The sequence below is a fragment of the Balaenoptera borealis genome, assembly GCF_965194805.1.
Source record: "Balaenoptera borealis genome assembly, chromosome: 7".
Lineage (NCBI taxonomy): Eukaryota > Metazoa > Chordata > Mammalia > Artiodactyla > Balaenopteridae > Balaenoptera > Balaenoptera borealis.
Genome location: NC_138864.1, coordinates 126,868,163 through 126,889,565, shown reverse-complemented (window position 1 = coordinate 126,889,565; position 21,403 = coordinate 126,868,163). Strand labels below are relative to the sequence as shown.

Below are 21,403 nucleotides of genomic sequence, written 5' to 3'. Positions count from 1 at the left end.
AACCAGCCTGAACCCCCGCTCTACTGCCCTGGGACCCCGTCATCTGTGTTGCTCTGCCCTCCTTCCTTTCCCTGTAAATTCCGAATGAGTAGCATTTTCAATGCATAACACGTGCTGCTAACACCTCTCAAAGAAGAAAAAGCAGCAGAATGCTGGATGAAATCACATTTTTGTACACGGCCTATGCACGTGTATTACATTGGCAGTGACCACCAAGGACCGACCCCGCAGCCCAACAAGCAAGCACTTTATTGAAAAGGAAACAAATCACCTGGCCTGTTCACATCCAGTCTGGGGCAAGTTTAGAAATCTGGAGTTTAAATAACAACTTTGGAGGTTTAATAACCTCGAGGAGGCATGCTGGCACCGGCCCTTCGCTGCAACAGTTCGGCCAGGCTCAGGAAGAAAGAGAAGTGGATGGATGCGGAAACGGAGGAGGGCAGGGCTGTGCCACTGCAGCAAAAGAGGACCCCGGCGTTTGCTTTCAGATCAGGTTCAGAAGAAGAAAGAAAACAAGGCAAGTGGGAGACAGGGCGAGGAGCAGCCTTAGTGAGTGTGAAAGAGGACATTGTGTCGTGCACAGTGGTTTCAGGAGATTTGATGGGGGTCTGTTCCTTAAAGGGCGCAGACATTTGGAAAGATGGGATGCTGATGCAGGAGTACCACAGCCCCACTTTCTGATGCTAAAGGAAGAAGTAACGCGATGAATCCAAGCACACTCACTCAAAAAGGTGTCCTTAAACAGACATCAGCACTGACCCTGACTCTCCTAGTTAGTCGGTTCTTCTTACTCCTTTTCTTTTTTTGCTTTTGGCTTGAACCTTTCAGATACTGTAAGGGTCGGCCATTTTCAGTTCACTGTGTATGTTCAGATGTTAAATTTCTCAGAATCATGGCTTTTCTGAGTTCATTTCTTTTTTTCCTGATGCTTTACAAAACTCTGTTATCCCACAGATATTTGCCTTCATAAGAAGCCTCTCAGAACACAGCATCCTTCACATGTTCAAAAAAGGCCTTTCGGGGACTTCCCTGGTGGTCCATTGGCTAAGACTCCGCACTCCCAATGCAGGGGGCCCGGGTTCGATCCCTGGTCAGGGAACTAGATTCCACATGCTGCAACTAAAGAGTCTGCATGCTGCAACTAAAAGATCCTGCATGCCACAACTAAGACCCAGTGCAGCCAAATAAATAAATAAATAAAATATTAAAAAAAAAAAAAAAAAAGTTACGAGAAAAAGGCCTTCCGGGTAAATATCAGAGGGGCTCCGGGGCATCAAGACACTCAGAAGCAGGCTTCTCAGGCCAGGTGGAGGGTCAGGTTTGGGACGACGGTTCCATCAGAATAAAACTATGCTTCTAGAGCCCTTTGAAAAAAAATGTAAGCGACTTCTAACTTTGTCATCCACCTTTCTCTGTGACATCTCGGCAAACAACCTCATCTTCTGAAGGAAACGATCTGAATCCAGGGTAAAAATAAGCAAAATGCCACATGGAAAATATCTGCCAGAAGGCAAGAGAAATACGTGCTTAGTTAGAAATGTCAAGAAGGAGCTGCCCAGACTCGCCCACCGCGGCCAGCCTGACACCCGGGGTCCAGCACAGAGAGGTCGGTGTTCAGTGTGGCACCATCTCAGGGGCACCAGACCAGAGTCCCCAAACAGCAAATCCTTCCAGGGCTCCAAAAGAGCCACCCTACAGCTGGTGCTTCAAGGTCCACCCTGTCTTCTTCCTCCCTGGGCATATCACCTTTGTCGCCTCTGACACGCAAGTGACTTTCTCCATCTTTTACCTCTGGGGGGTGGCTTTACTGGATCGCTTCCTGAGCACTGGGCTTGATGAGACCTGCCTGGGAAGAAATCTGGCAGGTCCTGGGTATCTGCCTGGGTGGGAGGTACAGATGGGGCACCCCTGAGCCCTATCAAGGCTCAGGAATGCTGGGCTCCTTCGGACCCCAACCTATTTCATAATTAGCCACTGAGCCTGAGAGGGGTGTGTCTGCTGTGTGGACAGCACCCTGCCAATGAGTCTAGATTTCAGAAGATGTTTTCTGAAAGCTCAGATCCTGGGCATATGCCATTATCATTCAAGAATTGACCCTTTTTTTCCTCTTTTTACAATAGTGAAAACTACTCCATGGTTTGACATGAAAACTTCTGGGTTTATTTTAACTTTACGTTTGCGAAGAGAACAGGAATTCTTTGGGAGAGGATAGAGGAAGTGACGTTCAGATACGGGAATAAGATCTGTATGAACTAGGATCCTATTTACAGGAGGCGGTAGAACGAGGGACGCAGCCACCCAGTTTGGCGTCACTTGCAGCCCCTTGTCCTCCTCTGTCCCTGCAAGAGTTCACGTATGGTCAACTTTGAAATGAGGAGAACTGATGAACTATATATCTGGAGTGATTTAACGTCTCATACCTGGGATATTTCGAAAAGAGATCTGAGGCACTCTGACATTTAAATGCTTCTTCTTTTCTACCCCAGCTCCTCCGGCCCCCAATCCGCAGTTAACACCGTCAGGCACCCACTGGGAACTCCCAGCCTTCCGATGCCCCTTCCGGCTGGTGGCTTCCCCTGCAGAGGAAGCTACAAAGCGCCCATCGGTTCAGGTGGGCAGAGCGTGTCTGGCCCTCCGTGATGCCCTCGTGCATCCACGCTACCTGCCTCCTGCGGCTTTCTGCATCTTTAGCCACGGTCCTCCCCACATCCTTCCCATCTACCAGAATCCTACAAGGGCTCTCAGATGCCACACTCCGCTGACTCATCTGGCCCACGAGGTTTTGTTTTTTTCCACCACGCTGATGATCTTGGTATGTCAGTGAGAGATACTGATCTAGAGAGTGGGAAGAGGAGCTGGCAATCTCATGCTCATCAGGAAGACGGCACAGTTCCACGATCTGGGCTACGCCACAGGCATCCAAGCGCAAAGCAGGGACTGAGACCACAAGCCTCTGCAACTGAGGACCCTGCGGTTAGTTTGAGTCACGTACATATTGCAATTAACTGCACACTCTATCTTGAATTGTACTCCAGAGCGCGGGGTGGGTGCTATGTTCAACAGCCCTTGGAGGTCCCTGTCGCCCACACAAGCCTGCGTTCAGTGGGCAGCATGACCCCAACGCTGAGCGCGCGCCGCCTGGACAACCAGCGTCCTCTCCGCCAGGAGCAGTGCCCTCGGCCGCCTCCTGCCTCCTGGGGGGCCCTGGAACTTGTCACTTCCCCACTCTCCCCACCCTCGTCACCAAAGCAACAAAGACGAGAGCCCTTCAGGCAGAAATGAAAAGGCATCCAGTCCCAGCTGTGCCATTCTGTCATCTTAGACCAGACACCGCACATCCTCCAGATGCACTTCCTACTCCTGTCAGGTACAGGGCTGGGATACAGGTCATGTTGAATTCCTATACTACTGCAGAATTTTATAACGTTAGCTCTATTTTATTTGGACACACAGGTATGGGTTCTCCATCTAAGCCAGTTGAGAAAAGAAAATCCCACATTCTGTTTTATTACATCCCGCAGAGCACCCAACTAAAAGCCCGTCAATGTTGTAAACTGCATACATTTTATTAAATATTGATTGGTACTTTTCCACAAATAACTGTAGAATTGCAAATTAGGATATAAAACAAGAACCCACCTTCAGGAAGGCTGCATCCAGAATAGCGTACAACCTTCCAAAGGCAGTGTGGCAAAAGCACTGGGACTGTTGCAATTATCTGTACGCTGTACTTGGATTATGGTATCTAATTCCAATTTAGCAGCCTCCTGGATTGATTTTGTATTCCTAATCTACTACAGTCATCGTCTGTTAAAGATGTGGAACATTTTCCACCATAGGTATGGCTTGGATTCCGAGTGTCACGGTTTACAGCCTGTATCTGCACATTGTTTGTAGGTTAACAATGTGTGCTGTGTCCTACAAATCACCCTGATGGTCATTTATACAACCCATAAGTGGTAAAGTATTGAGAGCTCTTAGGTGAAATGATAGCTACCCACAATTCGGGTGTGTGGCACTGGGAGATTTTTTTTCTAAGAAATACTCCCATTTGATACGCTGAGCCAACAGTAAGGAGAAGCACCTGTCTTGCACCAGCGTCCAAGGGAAAAGCCGTAACAGAAGAGTGATAATTCACACCTATTGCTTCTTGCCCATGCGAGGAAACGTGGCCATGCGACACAGCCAGCGCCTGGAGTCACCACTCATCTTGAGCAACTTCCCTTCGGGCAGTTCTCACTCTCCCCTTACACATCACAGATGCTTTCCCATTTTCTCTGTTTCAGTCTTGAAAAAAAATGAAATAATCATTCAACCTCAAGAACAGGATTTCCTGACCAGAAACCTGAAGTAACAAATACAGGTTTAAAGAAACACTTTGGGGCAGAAATAAGCTTGGAGCTGAATGCAAGGACCATGTATAACTATACTTGTGATTCTGCAGGATGTTGCTGAATTGTGAGAGCTATTCCCACGGGCATTTATTGAGTAGCTACTACACTCCAGACATCTTGGTTTTTTTCCCTTAGCCAGTGAGCATCCGAGCTGGGATTCAAATCCTGGTCAGAATCTAATGTCTACAAACATTCCATTATACACTCTGATGAGAGCTGTATATTTCAGGCGACAGACATGAGGCTTCGGTCTGAAATCTAGGGGCCTGAATTAGTATCCACATGCCCCCCCCAAAAGCTGCAGAAGGGGTAACTTCATAAACAACGAGGTCCTACTGTATAAGCACAGAGAACTATATTCAGTATCCTATGATAAACCATATGGAAAAGAATATTTTAAAAAAGAACATCTATCTATGTATAACTGAATCACTTTGCTGTACAGCAGAAATCAACACAACGTTGTAAATCAACTATACTTCAATCAAAAAAGTCATTTAAAAAAGCTGAAAATCATTGTTTAAAAAAAAAGAAGAGGTAACTTCACTCTCCACCAGACCTCAACATCAGCTCCTAAATCTCACCTCCCCCAAGGTCAAAGGGGCAGAGAACGACCTGTGGCTTCTGTCTCCATGCTCCTCCTCCTCTCTCCCCCACCCCATCACAGGCACAAGTTTCTCAGGTTTACACGAAAATAAAACGTTCTTTACTGAGTTACTTATTCCTCCTTCAACGCACGCTGATGGGCTTCCTTCTGTGAACCGCTACTGTGAGAGGTTCTATGAAATGTAGATGGGCAGGCTCCCGTCCCCCATGTCACTTATGGTCCAGCAGGAAAAACGTGGAGCAGACAAGTGAGGAGAACAGACAGGGATGTGTGTGTGGATGCAGGAAGCCCGGGCACCTTGAGAACCAGAGCAGTTTAAAGCTTCTGCCCACCCGGAGCCCCGTGAGGATGTAGGAATAACATCTTCTGGCTGGTTCCTAGGCATCTTGTTCAGACACACGTTGAGCAAATGTTTGTGATCCTTTCTGACGGATGGTTTCTCCTCCCTAGACACCGACCAGCAGCTCATTCTTTTTTATTTCAAGATGTCAACCTACTTCCTTAGATCTTCAGTCTTTAAGGAAACTGTCTGCTTGGGCTGCGGTTTGCAAAGTGACATTGGAGTTATTCTCTTCCTCCTTGAAACTCCAAGGATCAATTCCACCTTCGTTTGGTAGCAGTTATAAGGTGTAGCTTGTTCCTCCATCCCAGGCTCCAGGGAGAATCCGGGAAGGACATCGGAGGAACATCTAACACAACCTCTGCCCTCCTGTCTGTGCTCGTTGCTCCAAGTTTCCACTGAATTGTGACAAGGCCTACCTGGGTCTGAGAATGCTGTAGGGCGCTGTGTATGTTGCCAAGTGTAAACTGAGGCTTTGCAAATTTGTAAGATCCTGTCTGCAAACGTTCTGTCCAAGTTTATGAACCCAGAAACAGTAGCAGTCTGCATAAAAAAGAAGCATCTAGTCAAAGCCTCTGCAACCTGGAGAAAGATCCCTTAGTTGTCCCATCCTCTCATTTCAAAAATAACAGGAGTCACTGTAGAGCATTTGGAAAGGATGGAAAAGCACAAAGGAAAAAATTAGATAAACACCATTTAATACCTGGAGACAAACCCTGATAAAAATGGATATATCTCTCCAGTCTTTTTTTCTAGGTGCTGTGTGTATGTGCTATGCTAATTTAGTTCCCTAAATATCAGGTGAGGCCACCCTCCCTCTTCAGATTTAAAGTCAAGCTGGAGTTCGCCACCTGGGCCAATGACACTGCCATCTCCTCAGTTTTTCGTGATCCCTTCTGGCTCAAAGCTCCATGTCACCAGTAGCCCATGGACATAAGGTAGAATGTTGCCTTTTCTTTGACTCCTCACAAAATTACTCAACAAGGCTAATGGGGAGATAACACGCTTCACTGAAGGCTCGGGCCTTAGAGAGGTTTATCCTGAAGACACAAACTTAAAATTTCACATCAGTCAGCCCCTTGCTTAAAAGGTTTTGGTTCTCGGCTCACCAGGAATTTCCCCTGGATTATCTGTCCTGCTTCTCGTCACTGTTGTTTCTCATAAACTCAGAAACTTAGTCACACGTCTTCAAGGCTCCTCTCATCTTTGGGCTCGTCCTATTGGATGTTCGAAGAAACTCCACTCACTTCGCCTTATTGTCGAGAGAAATCTAGCTCCCAAACCTCCTCGGCTCCGGACCCACAAGGCATTTCCATTCTTCGGAGCTTGCCTTTAACCAGCTCAGGCCCCCTCCCAGTAAGTGGGAGGCAACAAGAGAAGAACTGGGAACATAAGAATCATACCACTGAACTCCCTTTTCCGCTTCACCCCGCAAACCTAACCCCCAGCCGATGTAGGAACAATTAGTTTAATTTTTAACATGATTTTCAGCTCATTATACATACACACACACACACACACACAGAATTTGCACAATACTGTCTATATCTTGTTTGTAATATTTTCTTAATATAGAAGAAGCATTTCCGTATATCCCTAAGTACTATTTTTTTGGACATAATTTTTCATGGCTGCACAGGAAATGCTACCCTCTATTTTAACCACGTCTAATTCTTAAACTTTACATAACATCCACCATGGATATTCACTTCCCGCAAACATAAGTAGAATGTTGCCCTTTCTAAACGTTCTTTATCTTTATACATATAAATGATGCTGTGATGAATACCCTTGCTTATGCATAAAAATTTGGCACACGTGTGATTACTTCCACAGCCTACATAACTAGAAATGGAATTGCTGGTCAATGGAATCTTAATGTTAACATGGTCAATAAGAAGTCTATTTGCGCAGAGCTAGGTTCTGGATCGATTTTATTGGACTTCTTTTGAAGATACACAGCCCCCTGGCAAGGCCTACCATTACTATTAGAGAAGAACAGTTGTGATAAAGATGCAGAAAAGACTCCCCAGTTTAGTAATATTTTACTCCAGGCTTAAGAAGATAGGTTGGAAATCATTTGTTAGCTACTTAACAACTACAGAAATGAAACTACAGTCTCTGAAAATAAAGCACAAATCAAAGCCTTTACCAAAAACCAAACAATCCTTCAATATTTTTGTGACTTTCAAATTACGGGTGAAAAGACCAAGTGAAATAGCAAAGATACAATCTCTGTTGTCATTAATAAATAACACAGCAACTGGATTTGAATACAGTTATTTTGATAATGCTCTGAATTATTTGTACATGGTTTGAAAAGATTTCTCCATTTTCCATTCAGCCTTAATGCCCATTTTCCATTCAGCCTTAATGCAGATCTGCCCTCTAAGGGTGTCTCTACAGTCAGGGGTCCCCTCAAACATATCAGGGGTCCCCTCATCCTCCTCACATCTTCGAGAAGGGCACCCACTCTCACCTCTGCCAGGGCCTGTTTCTCGCACTCACCAACAATGCCCCCACCTCACTGACCACCTGCCCAAAGAGAAGTCTGGCATTTGCCCTCGGCTCCTGGGATATGATCTCCAAGCCCTTGGAATGTCCTGCCTGATAAGAACGTCTTTGTTTACCTGGTGATCTTGGGCTGCCAGATAGTATATGTTAACACCATTCAGGATGGGCCTTTGGGTCATGCGGTATCAGCCTGACCTCTGGAGGGGCTGGAGACCAAGGTCAGCATGTGGATGGTCAACGATGTCTACACGACCACGTCCCAACAAAAACTCTGACACCAAGGCTCCGGTGAGGTTCCCTGGTTGGCAACACCCTGTGTGTATTGTTACTCGGAGCAGGTGGCATTGCCCACAACCCCACGGGGAGAGGTCAGCTGGCAGCCCCACACCTAGAACTTTCCTGGACTCGGCACATGCGTCTCTTTCTTTGGCTGATTTTAACCTACATCTTCTCGCTGTAATAAACCACAGCCACGAGTTTAAGGCTTTCTCCGTTCTGTGAGTCCTTCTAATGAATTATGGAACCTAAGGGGACCTTGGAACTTGCAGCTGACGGCAGAAGGGAGAGTGGTCTTGGGAACTTCCAAATGTTGCAGTCTGGCATCAGGTGTGTTTGTTCCTGCACCACCAATACAGGAACGGGTGACAGTTCCTATTACGGGCTCTGACATCACACCTCCTTTCAACTTTGCGTCCCACTACTTCCCTCCCAAACTATCCGTTCTAGAGGGCGTGGTATGAGGGAAACATCCCTGGAAGAAGAATCAGGATACCAAGGTGTGGGAAAAGCTAGCACACAGAAGAGAATTTGTGATAAAGTTTTTCTTTCTCTCCATCCCCCTTTTTAAAATAAGTAACAAAATACAAACTCTACACCAATTCAGTCAGTGCATGTGTAAAATCCTCTCTGAAGATGAAGTATTGATATTATGCCCGTGACCAGAATAATGTAAATAAGCACATAATAGAATGACAAGCTGAAATTCCCCCTCCTCACTAAAGTTAGTTCATACTTATTCCATTAAGTTATAAAAATGATTTGGGACTATATTATGGAAACAGTCTACTAAAAACCTTATTTCTAACTACAAAGGATGATATTAAGGAGTTTGAATTCAGTTACTTCCTCTTGCATTCTCTAACAGTTTGCCCCCAGGAGTAAACATTTTTAAAAGGTTTGATAGAAATCATTACAGAATATAATCTAACCCTAAAGACTGAACTTACTAATTAAAATTATATAAAATCAAATGTTGAATAAACGGCCAAATATCAAACTGAATGTTTTTTGGATCCTACATTCTTGACCTTAATGAGGAAGTTTTGTTTTTCTAATTTTAACAATGATTTGAAGCACTCTTCATATCTCTGGTGCATTTATAATAAAGAAAAACAATATGTTTCACCAATATTCTCTACTGCAAGCAACATGTGAGCTACAGAGATTAACCAACCTTCCTACATTTTTTGGGGATCCAATATCTTAAGAGTTGTCAGAGAGAAATCAATGCTTTAAAGCATCTAACTGCAGCATGGGAGCTCAGCTTTGAAACTGTATACAGCAGTAATCTATATTACTAGCTGCTCATGATTCAAGCACTAGAATTACACAAGAGTAACTGTCACTACATTGCTGTACTGGCAAGGCCAGTCTAGAGGTTTTAAAATCAGGAACATTTTCCAGGAAGTGGTAGAAAATAAATGCATTTGTTAAAGACTGCCTAGAAATCAAACATCGAAGTCTCAATTTAAAAAAATTAACCTGAGAAATATGCATATTTCCTCACAGAATCAAACGTGTCATGTCTCTCCAAATGGGGTTATACAGTATAAAACAGATTTTTCTCAAAGACACTAGAAAATAAGGAAAAACAAATATGCTTGAAGCAGAAGTATTAAAACAGACAAAATGGAACATGTGCGATCATCCTATGGGGGCACAGAGCTCTCTTCTCTAACGAGACAGGGTTTGGCCACAATGGCATCCCTCATAGGCTTTCCGACGTCAGGCATTCCCCCCTGCAGGAGCAAGGCAGCTGTTCCTGGGACACACAGCCAGCCTCCAGTCGCTCCTGCAATTCTCCAGTGCCCAAGGCCCAGACAAGCATCTAACTTCCAAGGCCAGAGTTTTCTACTGTTTCCAATTACGGTGCTGCCAGCGCGCTGTCAGGGACACTGGGAGGGCAGCTTGGGTGGGAATGGACCAAACGCACACTCTCAAAAATGTATTTGCGATGAACAAATTATGCACAGAACTTGACAACGGAAGACTTCATTTTGCTTCTCTTTGGAAGGACCCCAGAATCCCAAAATGTTTGCACACTCTCTAAACCTGGATCCGTGGATAAACAACTCCACTTATTTACTTCTCAGAGTCCCTGGTCCTAGAGCTTCAAACGCTAAGAGCCTCCTATCTAAACTCAGACAGTTTCTTCACAGCAGACACACATATGAAGACCCAAAGACTTATCCATGGCCCGGCAGCAACCTCATCACAGGGGAGTTTGTTAGAAACACAGACTCTCAGGACTTGTGCCAAACCCACTGAATCAGAATTTGCATTTTGACAAAACCTCCAGGTGATGTGTATGCGCATGAAAGTTTGAAGATCACCAGATGAAGACATAATGGAAAAATAGAGCTACCATATGATCCAGCCATCCCACTCCTGGGCATATATCTGGAGAAAACTATAATTCAAAAGGATACATGCACCCCAGTGTTCACAGCAGCACTATTCACAATAGCCAAGGCATGGAAGCAACCTAAGTGTCCATCGACAGATGAATGGATAAAGATGTGGTACATATATACAATGGAATATTACTCAGCCATGAAAAGAATGCAATGCCATTTGCAGCAACATGGATGGACCTAGAGATTATCATACTAAGTGAAGTAAGCCAGATAGAGAAACACAAATATCATATGATGTCACTTACATGTGGAATCTGAAAAAATGATACAAATGAACTTATTTCCAAAACAGAAACAGACTCACAGACATAGAAAACAAACTTATGGTTATCAGAGGGGAAAGGTGTGGGGAAGAGATAAATAAGGAGGTTGGGATTAACATACACACATGACTATATATAAAATAGATAATCAACAAGGGCCTACAGTATAGCACAGGGAACTCTACTCAATACTCTGTAATAACCTATATGAGAAAAGAATCTAATAAAGGATAGATATAGGTATATGTATGACTGAATCACTTTGCTGTACACCTGAAACTAACAGCATTGTAAATCAACTATATTCCAACATAAAATAAAAATTAAAAAATAACTGAAAAAATTTTGAAAAGACATAATGGAGAATACATTTTTGACCCCTTCATGGGTTACTTTCCGTGATCCTTGGCCACAGACCCCATCATACAAATAGGTGAAAATAGGAAAGATATAGTATGTTCAGCCCATTCTCAGATAAACATATATGCCAGTGTAGGTATTTAGATATGCAAGTCATCCTAAAGAATCCTGGACTTTACTAGGCACATGTATAGTAACCCTACTGGGGGAAACTCAAAGAGCATGTTTTTATGGACCCTGAGAACGTGGCTCTATTTTCAGTAGGCTGTTAATTTCACACCAGAGCTCCATATTTAACTACACCTGCTGAGTTAAGGATCATATCGCGTGTGATACTCTGTCCACCTTTCGAGATGACAGGTACAAAACTCTCCAGGTGTGCTGCCGATGGGGAGGGTGCACAGGAACGGCAAATCGATGGGTATTCTCCCCCACAGGTATCTTTCAAAGCTGGGTCCTCCTCACCTGCCAGCAACGCCCACCTGCTCCATTTGTCATAAAATCCGCTTCCCTGCAGATTAATGCAACCATCGCTGATGAAGAGAGAATTCAAGGGCCTCAGATCAAAAGCCTGAGAGGTTCATTTACGAAAGTGAGTTCTTTCTTCTCATCGATGCTCTTTTGGTCGACCAGTTATCCATCTGCCTATTAGTACAGCTCAAGTGAGATCCCTCAGGGCTTGGGAGAAGCCTTTTGTACCTTGCCAGCAGGTAGGTCATGGAAAAAAGTAAATCTTTTGTTCTTCTCAGAAGAAGCCACACAGACAGCCCCTGTGTACTGAGTACAGTCAGTTGAGGTAAGGATAGATGAGTGATCTCCCAAATCACACCTCTGCCTGCCAGTTCCAAATACCATTCATGCAGTCTCTACACAGGCTCCAGAGAGAGCGTTTATCTTTGGGATCGAATACCTGAAGGGGAGGAAACAATGCAGCTACAAAACATGCATTCCAAGCATGAAAATGTTATGTTAGCTGGAAGAGATCAACCAGCATCCACAGTTTGGGCAATCTGTTCAACTTTGAGGCATCTCTGGGGATCCTTAGTTAAATACCACGCAGCATCAAAGATGACACCAAGGACGTGTTCATAGTCTTGAGGGAAGGCCATCTCAGGATCTTGTGCAGGCAGGGGCTACTCAGGGCCAATCAGAGTGAAGCTAATGCTTGCTAGAGGTGGGAAGGAGTCACCCAACTGCTCCATCCCTGCCTCTGGCTTTGAGTTGTAACCCCTCATTTCCACAAGAGGAGTCTGAAGTCCAAAGAGCAGATTGATTTGTCTGAGGTCACACTGCGACACTGCGTGTCACGGTAAAACAGGGGCTGAAACGTGCAGAATACTCTAGGGTGAGTTCTTTCCAGAACCATCTGCTAGTTCACCTCCCCAAAGAAGGAGAGAATATTTTATATATACACACACACACACACACACACACACACACACACACACACACACACACACATATATATATATAGAGAGAGAGAGAGAGAGAGAGGAAGACAGACAGAGAGAGAAGGGATTTCCAACAATGGGAAAATGAGTACAATTTAATGGTAATGTGAGAGAAGAGTCCAGAATTACTCTGGGTCCCGCCGCTCCTTCGAACCACTGTGAGTTTGTACACGTTGCCCCCATTGTTGAAAATTCCTTCCTCTTTCCATTCATCTCTGATGTCTGCCGTAGACTCGCCTTATCCATCAACAGTCGAGTATCAGTTCTTTGCTGAAATTTCCCAGATGCTCCGCACCCAAAGGAAGAGTCCTGCCCTTTCTTCTGTGCTCCCACAGGACCTCATTCGACCTGGTAACAGAACACTGATGCCCTCTCTGGTGATGACTGTCTACCCATCTCTCCCCTCCCCCACCCCTAGAGGCTGCAAGTGCCTTGTAGTCAGGGTGGTGATGCATCTTTCCCCCCCCCCACCCAATACCGGCACCTAGAACTGTGCTGTACAATATGATAGGCACCTAGAACTGTGCTGTACAATATGATAGCCACTAGCCACATGTGGCTATTTCAATTTTATATAATTAGAACTAGCTAAAATTAAAACTTCCGTTTCTCAGTCACACTAACCACATTTTAAGAACTCAACAGTAACACACACCAGTGGCTACCATGTTGGACAAGGCAGGTACAGAACAATTCTATCTCAGTTCCAGTGAACCATGCTGTTCTAGAAAATACTGTCTGGTGCACAGGAAAGATGTGTTGGAATCAGGAAGAAGACAAACGTGTACACCAAAGCTTTAATGGGGAACATCTAAGTAAATTCAGAAACAAACCATCCGTGTCCTTCTATCTATACTTGCCTAAGAGATATCCAAGTTCAAAACCAGTGGTTTCAACTTCTCACTCAAAATTGTTACAAGAAAAAAAAAAAATTGTAGTAAGTCTTAGGAAGATGCAAGTTCATACTCACAGGGCTTTCCACATTTGGAAATATTTATTTTCAGGGTTTCTAAACAACACGGGCTGTGCTACCACAGGAAGTTAGAAAAACTTCTTGATGAGAATTAGGAAAAATAACCTAATGATAAATAACCTTTATCAATGTCTGTGAAACTCCTTCCCAAGGTTTTGGGTCTGGCCTTGCAGATACTGTGTCTCTGTCACAGGGTGACCGCGGGGCCCCCTACTGCTCTCTAGAAACATGGGGCTGATGTCCGGGAGGGGGAGGGTGCGTTGTAAACTTGGTTCCAGCCACTAATCAGCATATACACTCAGGAGTTAGGTAAACCCTTTCCTTCTATGGGCTTGACTGTTTCTCATTTCACAATGAATGTAATGATCACCAAGGCTCCTTTCTACTTTAATACTTTATGATTTCTTGATACTAAACAGAAATCAATAGGACTCCCAAGGCTTGCCTGGCTATTTTAGACCCCAAAGGCAGGTCAGCAAAGAAGTTTCAGGGCCACAGCCATATCAAATTGATTGTTTCCTGTCCCTGTTCTCCCTTCATTCTACATCACCAATTAAATCCATCTTCAGAAAAGCACTTCAGTGAATGGTCCGCTAATTAAGCATCTCTGCCATGCCCTGCACTGCCAGGCGAGTTTACTTCCGCTTTGGGATGTAACATCACGATGGTTCCAGGTCCCAGTTCTCCATGTGCCTTTTACTGTTTGGTTCCTGCCTCTCATCCCCTCATCTGGCCTCATCAGCTCTCATGGACTCTTTCTCCAAGAGCTCACATCCACCCAAAGCAACGCCTGACCCGCAGACCGCTTTCTGACCTTGAGCATATATAATACTCTGAGTGAGGCAAAGGGACATGGAGATTGGAGGAAATGATCTTTCCCTTTTCTTTCAGTCTCTGCTGATTGGCACTCTATCGTTCTGAGACTGCCACCTCCCTGAGCTCGTGGACCTCATGAAGATTGTTCCAGCAAATATGAATAATAACCACCTCCTTCAGAGGGGTCCCAGGAAACAAACTCAAACAGCACTCCTGTTTCCAAAGCATTAGCGGTGGGCATTACTCATAGAAATACACATACCCAGTGAAGGCAGAACAGAAATGTCGTAGCCTGGGCAAACAATCACAAGGCTTATAATATCTGTGTTTTTTCTTTGCTGTCCTGGAAAACCAAATCACATAACCGGTGTAAATGGTGACAGTGAAGGGACACACTCGTAGCAGAGGAAAGAAATGCACACATTTCATACCGTATTATTTCTTTGCCTTTTTCCATTTCCCCCACGATATTGGAGTGGAAATTAGTACAGGCAATGAAGTGTTTGAGTTCTGAATTCCAGTCCCAACTTAGAAAGAAAATTTCACAACACCCTGAGCAAAGTTTTTTTTTTTTTTTTTTAAACCTTCACTTTTCCTCTAAGAAACATGGTCAATACTACTCCTCAAATAAAAATAGAAATTGACATAAATATCAGATGGTGGTGTAGTAAAAGGGGACCTCAAAATCAATTTCACCAAAATCTTCATCTCCAATCTGTTGCTATTTTCAAATACTAATTCCTTCCTCAATACATATGTTGACCATGTAACTTATTGCCCAAAGACACCACTGAGAATAAAAGGGAATGATATTAAAACTCAAGCCAGGACATCGGCATAAACCAGGATTGTCCTAAGCAAATTGGAATATATGGTCACCCTACCTATAAAGCACTTTTTTAAAACCCATAAACTGCTTTTTATTCTCATAATGCTAATAACTACTGATTCTTCTATTTTCTCCTGATACTCATCATCCCATGTTTCTGCTTTTAATTCCCCACATTGCCTAGAAGCTTAATTTTTTTTCCCAGAAGCATCCATCTTCACACAGACTCCAACAATGATACGCAGTAACCAAACCTCAAGCAAAATGTTAAGATTGAACCAAAGACCCAGATCCATGTATTTCTTATCTCTTTAAAAATACGTGAACTTCTTTTTTTTTAATTTATTTATGTTTTATACAGCAGGTTCTTATTAGTCATCCATTTTATACACATCAGTGTATACATGTCAATCCCAATCTCCCAATTCATCCCACCACCACCCCCCCTTCCCCCATGGTGTCCATACGTTTGTTCTTTACATCTGTGTCTCTATTTCTGCCTTGCAAACCGGTTCATCTGTACCATTTTTCTAGATTCCACATATATGCATTAATATATGATATTTGTTTTTCTCTTTCTGACTTACTTCACTCTATACGACAGTCTCTAGATCCATCCACGTCTCTACAAATGACCCAATTTCGTTCCTTTTTATGGCTGAGTAATATTCCATTGTATATTTGTACCACATCTTCTTTATCCATTTGTCTGTCGATGGGCATTTAGGTTGCTTCCATGACCTGGCTATTGTAAATAGTGCTGCAATGAACACTGGGGTGCAAGTATCTTTTTGAATTGTGGTTTTCTCTGAGTACATGCCCAGTAGTGGGCTTCTTGAGAACAGGAACTCTGGCACAAGTGCCTTCCTGTATCCGTAGCTATACCAACCCTCCAAGGACTCACTGGATACTATTTGCAGACCAAGGAGACCAATCACCTCCCTTTCTTCATTCCTTCCTCATAGGAAATCAGATTATTTTATTTGTCATCTACCTCAGGAAAAGATATGAATCAGTGCTGAACAGCTAGCTCTCTAGAGAAAATCATGACGGGAAAACAAAGTGGTATTCTTTCTATGCAGCAACTACACAAATTATATGATGATGATTATAGCAGCCTGCAAATGCTGTAGAGTATTTCTATACTTACAGGCTAAAATTAACAATAGAATATAATGCCAGAATTATGCGTTCTTGATAAACATGTAACACTGAGCAAGCATGAGACTCTCTAGATCTGGACAAATTCTACTAGGACAGCAAGAGATGCCACTGGTATCCACCGATCAGGTAGAGTTTTCAGACCTTTCAAATTATGTTTCTAGGGTCATAGGTTCAATTTTAATCATAATTATATCTGCATCCTTGTTTCATCAAAATGTAGGTTTTGAGCTCTGCCTTTTATCCTCCAGGGATGACTTAAGACTATGAAAGAGTAGTCTCCCATGAATTAGGACCCACCAAAAGATATGACCACATCATGTTTCCGAATAGGGACCAGAGCCACACAAGGGTTACATCACCATGAATAGAACCCACAGCTCGAATGCCACAGAACATGGCTGATCCAGAGATGATAGTTTGATGAGCTGAACTGGACGAAATTCAGTTTCTTTCATTCCCTACAGCCGTTTCATGATAGATCTTTGGAGAGTTAATTGATCATTTTTTGCCAAATCTCAAGGATATGAGATACGAGGTTTTATTTTTTCCTTGAAACATGGAGATAAGGTCATCCACATCTGAGAGAGACTTCACCAATGAAGCATAGATATAGCAGCCTTTATGTATGAAAAACAACTTGAAATCCATTTTTTCCAATAAAAGTGTCAGGCTTAAGTTTCAACTAAACTGATGCATGCAAGTAATTTGGCAGTTCCTGACAATAAAACCTCCAAACAGGTAAGATATTCAGGTTAACAGAGAGGCACAATTTATATTTGTTATTTGAAACCATTAAAAATGTGCCTCTGGCCTAAACATTTAGAGATGTGTGTATGACAGAAAATATAAGTGTCTTTCCTCTGATTATTAATAAAATGTATTGAATTCCGACAATCACGCTGCAGTTCTGAATAAGTCATGAAAGCACTATCTAGATCTTTAGTTTATAATGAAAATAAAGCAAAGGGACCAAATGACTCTCTTTCTGAATCATTAGAATAAATACCTAATTAAGAAATATTGCTCTATTTCTTTGGGAATGGAATTCCCATCATGGAAGAGAGACTCCAGCTATAGTCATATCGATTTTAAAAGTGATTCTTAGGGCAATGTGCAGAGATCAACTGTAACGGAGAATAATGAGGACCCAGTTTGCATCTGAAATAAAACTGAAAAGTCAGTCCTAGAAGCAAGGGTGGGCCATGGGGGCTCAAGATTATGCAGACCACGCATGGATATTTTTTCTTGTTGTTGGAAAGAGGTTCCCTGGAAAGCGCTATTTGCTAGATAGGCCCTGAGTCCCTCCTAAGTGGCAGGACGTGGGATGAGGAACCTAGTCTGAGCGCTGCCCGCACACGCACCAGCCACGTGGTCTTGGGCACGTTCTCACTGAGCTTCTGTTTCCTCGTGTGGCAAATGGAGACGGTAGAGCCCATCCCAAGAGCTTGGGAGGACCAACCAAACAGCTGCCTGTGAAAGGCTGAGCAGTCCACCAGGTTCCCTGCGATGTCACATAGCAGCACGGTTTGGTTTCTAGATCCGTTAAAACAACGCACAACGCATAAAACGCCTGGGTGAACACAGTGCCCACTGGACCAGAAAATACTCACAAAGCTGATATGGAGGATGGGGGCCTGGGGCAATGACGACGATGTTGGGATGACTCAGATGGGGAGAAGGGAGACAAATGGGTTCTACTTGCTAGAACCCGGAAGGGAAGGTCACACACTGGGATATCTGTGGTCAGGGGAAAAGACAAAGTCGAAGCTTAGTTCTGATAGGGACCAATGAAAAGTAAAGGAAAAAGGCAAATGGAAATACAGCCAGTATTAAGCTGTGCCTGCACTGAATGGGCGAAAAAGAGAGAACAATTCATAAGCAAAGATAATTTTTAAAAATTGAAGTATAGTTGATTTACAATATTATATTAGTTTTAAGTGTACAACACAGTCATTCAAAATTTTTAGCTTATACTTCATTTAAAGTTATTATAAAATATTGACTATATTCCCTATTCTGTTCAATATATCTTCGTAGCTTATTTATTTTATATGTAGTAGTTTGTACCTCTTAATCCCCTACCCCTATCTTGCCCCTCCCCCCTTCCCTCTCTCCCCACTGATAACTACTAGTTTATTCTCTATTTCTGTGAGTCTGTTTCTGTTGTGTTATATTCATTCAATTGTTTTATTCTTTTAGATTCTACATATAAGTGATAACATATGGTATTTGTCTTTGTCTGTCTGATTTATTTCACTAAGCATAATACCCTCCAGGTCTATACATTCTTGTAAATGGCTAAATTTCATTCTTTTTTATGGCTGAGTAGTATTCCATGAAAATAGAGTATTTTATCACACCATATACAAAAATTAACTCAAAATGGATTAAAGACCTAAATGTAAGACCAGAAACCATAAAACTCCTGGAAAAAAACATAGGCAGAACACTCTTTGATGTAAATCCGTAGCAATATTTTTTGGATCTGTCTCCTAAGGCAAAGGAAACAAAAGGAAAAATAAAGAAATGGAACCTAATTAAACTTAAAAGCTTTTGCACAGCAAAGTAAACCATAAACAAAATGAAAAGACAACCTACTGAATGGGAGAAAATGTTTGCGAATGATATGACTGATATAGGGGTTAATATTCAAAATATACAAACAGCTCATACAAGTCAATATCAAAAAAACAAACGACCCTATTAAAAAATGGACAGAAAACCTAAATAGACATTTTTCCAGAGAAGACATACAGGTGGTCAACAGGCACATGAAAAGACGCTCAACGTTGGTAATCATCAGAGAAATGCAAATCAAAACCAAAATGAGACACCACCTCACACCTGTCACTATCATCAAAAAGACGACAAACAACAAATGTTGGTGAGGATGTGGAGAAAAGGGAGCCCTTGTGCACTGCTGGTGGGAATGTAAATGGACGCAGCCACTTTGGAAAACTGTACGGAGGTTCCTCAAAAAACTAAAAATAGGACCACTGTATGATCCAGCAATTCCACTCTTAGGTATACATCTGAAGAAAACGAAAACGCTAATTTGAAAAGACACATGCACCCCAACGTTCACAGCAGCACTATTTACAGTTGCAAAGATACGGAAGCAACCTAAGTGTCTGTCAACAGATGAATGGATAAAGAAGAGGTAGTATATGTATATTATATATATACACACACACACACTATAGCAAACAAGTTTTTATAAAGTATTTGAAACATAGTTAAACCAAGTAAAGAGGGACTGGGACGTTTAGGATAGAATAGATAGCTTCCCAGGTAACTTGCTGCACAAATGGTACGTAATTGTGACTGGGAAATTAAGCAGGAGTTGTTACAGAAGCCTAACTTAATCCCTAGGATACCTACAAATAAGAAAGAATATGTCCCACGTCTTTCATGGAACCCCACCCACTTAACCCTCCGTTCAAGACTCTGTCCTGATTGAAGAAATCACACACTGTACTTCGTTTTTTCTCCTGTCCTCACTCTCCTCTTTACTGTAAAAGGAAAATATGACGACGTACATATAAATGATGTGCGCTTGTTTTACTAGAGTTTCTGTAAACTTTTCACCTGTAATTATCTCACTTGTACCTCTCAGCAGCCTTCACTGATAGCAAACCCATCAAACTTTTGATCTAATGATCTCAAGTTGGTTTTATCTGTTTCAAACCTTAAGTAGCTCAGATCCAAATATTACTCACTCAGTTATCAGCTAAAAAGGAAACTTTAGAACTGTCATGGAAATTCTACCAAAACTGAAGACAGCATGCCTCATGCCCTCCTCCCAATGGCCTACGGTTCACAGAAAAAGAAGAAAGGAGCTAACACTGAAATCCGTAAAAACGGCAGGCTCAAATGCTCGGAGACAAGTGTACTATTACTCTTGGAGTTTTCCCATCAAGAAAGATGATTCCATCCACTTATATGAGAGATGGCAAATGGGTCAATAAAACTTCACGGTTGGGGTACCAAAAGCAGCAAGTGCCAGAGAGAAGTTCGTTGATGATGAAAAGGGACATGTACCTTTTGTGTAGAGCTTGACAAAACCCTCCATCACCAAGATCAGAGCTTGCCCCAAACGTGGGCCAAATGGCAGCTGGAACCCGTACACGTGCAATCATCCAAACAAATGCTCTTTCCACAGAGCCCTCATTTCCTACAGCCTTTTGTGCAGAACAGCTTCCTTCCTCTCTTTCCTTTTTAAACAAACTATAGAGTTTTTGCTTTAGGCTAACTGTGCCGATTTAAAGAGCTATACATAAATTCCAAGAGAGTCTTTAACATTAGAACCATCTTGGAAAAGTGCGTCTCGGAAAGGAAGCAATATCCTTCGACTTTATTGCCGTGCTTACAATAACCCTCCATGGTTAAACTACTTTATAAACTTTTTCAAGATGTGTATGGAATGGCATTTTATTTGGCTTTGAATTTTCTTCATTATTCCATTTATTTTTCCCAGAACAGGGTCAACGGGCCCATTCTTCTCTGCAAGCACACTGGCTTCCACAATGAACTATAAACCGGAAGGGTATGATCACAGTAATACCATCTCAGTTTATACGGTATGAACTTTTATCCACATCACCTGATTTTATTTTTGCGTGGCTATTGAAACCAGGTGGATAACTTCACAGTTATGTGACACAGTACAGGCATTTGAAGTAAGCTTATTTAGCTAACGTAAGCGTGTTTTATGTTTCAAACTTCTTGAAGACAAAGGCTGTAATGTTTACTGCCTATGAAACCCCTCTCAGCATTTGATAATTTTTTCTTCATAGTAGATATCCAATAAATGCTGCTATCTTCCTGAGTACACCTGGAATTAGGAAGTTTGTTAGAGTCTAGTTTCTGTTCTATCCTATATTGCTATGGTTTCCTGAATCTACTCTAATTCCCCTGTCACAGAAACCTGAAGGTGGAGGTCAGGGTTCCTGGTGTTTGCAACCTTCCATGTTGCCTAACGTAGCTGAAAAATGAA

At 42.7% G+C, this 21,403-nt stretch overlaps 1 protein-coding gene across 6 annotated transcripts in view; it reads right to left on the bottom strand.

The window, feature by feature from the left end:
* Window positions 1-21,403, bottom strand: part of DPP6 (dipeptidyl peptidase like 6) — a 1,033,290-nt gene that overhangs the window by 513,667 nt on the left and 498,220 nt on the right. The window lies entirely within an intron of this gene.